At 42.1% G+C, this 4,180-nt stretch overlaps 1 pseudogene; it reads right to left on the bottom strand.

Moving 5' to 3' along the window:
* Window positions 1-386: 386 nt before the first annotated feature.
* LOC136155271 (uncharacterized) lies at window positions 387-3,493 on the bottom strand (annotated as a pseudogene).
* Between the last annotated feature and the right edge of the window lie 687 nt (window positions 3,494-4,180).

Raw genomic sequence — 4,180 nt, 5'->3', positions numbered from 1 at the left:
AATTGTCATACCAATAGGCGTTCACTCTGACAGGCACCATAAGATAAGGTGGACGTTGCAGTACCACAAAAGAACAAATATTACATTGAGGGGTTAAACAGGATGAAAGCATGCATTGTTCACAGTAGACTATATTTGGTCCACCTGAATGATTCATTTGTATACGAAGTCTTTTTGAATCATTAGTAAACAAAAAAACCTAAGGGGAGGGTAAACAAGCCAGCACAGAATAGGTGGAATTGTTTTCTGGTCGAGTTAAAGTAACAATGGAGGTGGCAGCAAGGGCTCTCCAAATTTCTGGCTGTCAAAAAGTTTTACCCTTAGTTGTATAGGACAACATGGGGGGAACAAATTGATTATAATGCCATCTGCTGGGCACCAATGGCCAAGGGAGGGAATCATTATTTTAATTGCTAAGCCTACTGACAGCTCCTAGATTCTGACTTGGATTTGGATTGCTCCAGTCTTGTACCGAATAATTTCCACCTCCCGGTATTCTATAATCTATGTTTGAATTATAAGTACAAGATTTCCATACTGGGTATCCCAGGCGGTTGTCTATAGTTTTCCATATGACATCTGACGGAGCAACATCAATACAATTTGGATATTTTGGTGGAGCATTAAGGAACAAAGATTTATAGGGGTCAAGGACCCCAGGCATATGAGCCTGTAATATCCAAACCAGCCGATCTCCTGTATTGTCTGAAAATTTTGATGCTGGAGAATCTGTCAGAATTGTTTTGGAGGCTCCAACACGTCCCTCCTTAGAGGGAGTGATGAGATCACTTGTATGACTATGGGGGAAGTTAAAGCAAAGGGGAAGGTCATCTGTTAATCCCCTAAAAGTATAGTTAAAATTGATGGGATAATGATCTTTATCATAAGAACTATAGGATCCTCCCAAGAGATGAGGCTGGTCTGTGTTGACCCGTATAGGGTCGCTGTTCCAAGTAACTACTTGGAAGGTCAGGGGACCAGGGAAATATGCCCAGTATTTTTCTGAAGTAGAGGAGGTAGCACTTGCCTGACAAGACAGTAAAGCAAGCATAGCAATAAAAACCCTTTCGGGAGAGGCTGAAGATCCCTGCAGGGAAGCTATTCCCTGTGCTTGATGACAGAGTGACTTAATTTGTCCCCATGTGGGTATGGAGGCTTGTTGAGTTGTCCACGCAGGACGTCCTGGTGGTCTTCTGCGACGTGAAGGAGTAGGAGGTTGGGCGCCATCTTTCATGCAAAGCCATGACATCTGTTTAGTGGGTGGATCCGCCATTGGTTCCTCCGGGATCTCTGTTGCCGGTCATTTCCAAGTCTGCTGGACTTCCCGGGTGAGTGACCGAGGCGAGGGCAGAGGAGTGCTCTTCCTCTTTTGTGGCTGAGGCTGCGAGGGAACCGGAGGTCTGGGGGACTTCGACATGGCAAATCAGTCTGTCTGGGATCTAAATTGGCGAGTCAGCACCCTGTGGGAAAATACAAGCATACCCTCGCCCACTGGTTAGCAAGGGATCAGGTCCCTTCCATAGTCCGGAAAGGAGGTCTTTCCACTTTACTAAAGGTTTCATATCTTTTTGTTCTGGGTTCCAGTGACGGAACATAGCTGTTAAACCGGCTTGATCAGCGTTAAGGTTATTGAGCACAAAGAGGGCGTGCTGCAAAACGTGGTGTGGAGAACTGTATTTGAACTGCCCTTCTTGTAATTTAGAAATTTGTGTTTTAAGTGTCTGATGTGCCCTTTCTACAATTGCTTGTCCCTGGGGATTGTAAGGAATTCCTGTAGAGTGGGATATACCGAATTGGGCACAGAAATTTTTAAGGGACTTAGATGTATAAACTGGAGCATTGTCTGTCTTAATTGATTTTGGCATTCCTAAATAGGAAAAACAGGCAAAAAGATGTTGAACTACATCTTTATAGGCTTCTCCCATTCTGGCAGTAGCCACAATGACATGGGAGAAGGTATCTACAGTAACATACACAAAGGATAGTTTTCCAAAAGAAGGAACATGTGTTACATCCATCTGCCAAAGCACATTAGGTAGTAAGCCACGGGGATTTACCCCAAAAAGCAAAGCGGGAACTGAAGTAGGGCAAAGTTGACATGTTCTAACAATCTCGAGTGCAGATTCCCTAGGAATGTGGAACTGGTATTGAAGGGCAGTTGCATTTTGATGATGCATAGCATGTGAGGCTTTAGCATCTTCAAAATCACTGGCCACTATGGTTCGGGTTAGCAAATCTGCCTCTTGGTTAAACGTATGGAGGGGTCCAGGTAAATTAGAATGAGCTCTTATATGTCCAACATAGAATTGTTTTGACCTTTTCCAAATTTGCTGTTGAAGGGTAGATAACAATATAAAAATTGTGGTTTTATTTTCTGGTAAAACAGCCGTTTCAATTTGAGGGAACAACCTAACTACATACTGTGAGTCAGAAAATAAATTAAAAGCCTGGTCTAAAAACTCTTTGAACGCCTCTATCACGGCTGTTAATTCTGCTTTCTGGGCTGATGTTTCCCCAGTATTTAAAACCCTTTTTGAAGTCTGGGTGACAATAGCAGCCTTTCCATTAGAAGACCCATCTGTAAACACCAACATTGCCCCCTCGATAGGGGAAACTTGACACCTTTCTTGAAATATCACCGGATGTCGTGAGAGGAAATTTAATAAAGGACTAGCAAGTAAATGGTGTAAAATTTGTCCTGGATAATTACCAATGACAATCGGCCAGTCTTCATTTAATGATAGAAGGGCATTTAGTTGCTCTTTATTATAAGGCACTATGATTTCAGATGGTTCTTTTCCAAACATTTCAATGCTTCTATGTCTCCCTTTAATTATTAAAGTAGCCACTAGTCCTGGATAACAGGCCACAACCTTTTTGGCCGTGACAGGTAAATGCAACCATTCTAGGGGACCCTCTTGCCAAAGCACCCCTGTAGGGGCCACAGCTGTGGGCAACACTATAAATTGCCATGCCATACTATAATCAAGTCTCTTAATATAATTTTTATCTAAAGCTTCTTCTACCTTCATTAAGGCTTCCCTGGCTGCAGGTGTCAGCATTCTAGCAGAGGTGGGGTCTGGATCCCCTTGAAGAATGTCAAAGAAAGGCTTAAGATCAGAAGTAGTCAACTTTAAAAAGGGCCGAATCCAATTTATATCCCCTAACAACTTTTGATAATCATCTAAAGTAACCAAATTATCTTTTCTAAGCTGCAAAGGTACATGAGTAACTGTTTCATTATTTAGGATTCTTCTCACATATGTTATAGGCATATTCACTTGGATTTTTTCAGGGGCCACCTTTAGGCCCCAGCGATTCAAAGTCTCTTGCAATTTAATCAAAACTTACTGTAAATAAACCCTATCCGGGTGTGCTAGCAATATATCATCCATATAGTGGACTAGATAGACATCCCGATGTTTCTCCCTGATACCTTGTAGGGCAGCGTCCACAAACTTTTGACACAATGTGGGACTATTTTTCATACCCTGGGGAAGAAACTTCCATTGAAATCTCTGATGAGGTTGTCTAAAATTTTCTGAGGGAAGACTAAAGGCAAATCTCTTTTTATCTTGAGGGTCTAAGGGAATAGTAAAGAAGCAATCTTGAAGATCAATCACTATAACATTGTAGCCTTGGGGAACAGCCACAGGGGAGGGAAGGCCAGGCTGTAAGGCTCCCATATCTTACATAGTGGCATTTATTGCTCTTAGATCTTGCAAGAGTCTCCATTTCCCCGATTTTTTTTTTTATTACAAAAACTGGCATGTTCCATGGACTATTTGAAGACTCTATATGTCCAGCCTTTAATTGTTCTCTCACTAACTGTCGTGCTGCTGAAAGTTTTTCTGAATTTAAAGGCCATTGTTCCACCCACACTGGATCAGGAGATTTCCAGACTATGGGGTCAGCGGCGAGAACAATGGCCTCTCTTATAAATTTGGATATCTTAAGCCTTGTCTCTCTCTTCTTATTTTTGGGACAACTGGCTCAATTTGTCTCTCTTGATCTTTACTCAGACCCATAAAAGGATTATAACTTATCTGCGACATCTGTGCAGCCACCTTTTCATCTGGGCAATACAGCAAAACTCCCATCTGAGCAAAAATATCTCTCCCAATGAAGGAATTACATAAGGTTGAAAATGTCCCTGGCAGTCTTTATCTACATACCAAAG

This window comes from Muntiacus reevesi, unplaced genomic scaffold, assembly GCF_963930625.1.
Source record: "Muntiacus reevesi unplaced genomic scaffold, mMunRee1.1 SCAFFOLD_142, whole genome shotgun sequence".
NCBI classification, from domain to species: domain Eukaryota; kingdom Metazoa; phylum Chordata; class Mammalia; order Artiodactyla; family Cervidae; genus Muntiacus; species Muntiacus reevesi.
This window is presented reverse-complemented; position numbering and strand designations above follow the sequence as displayed.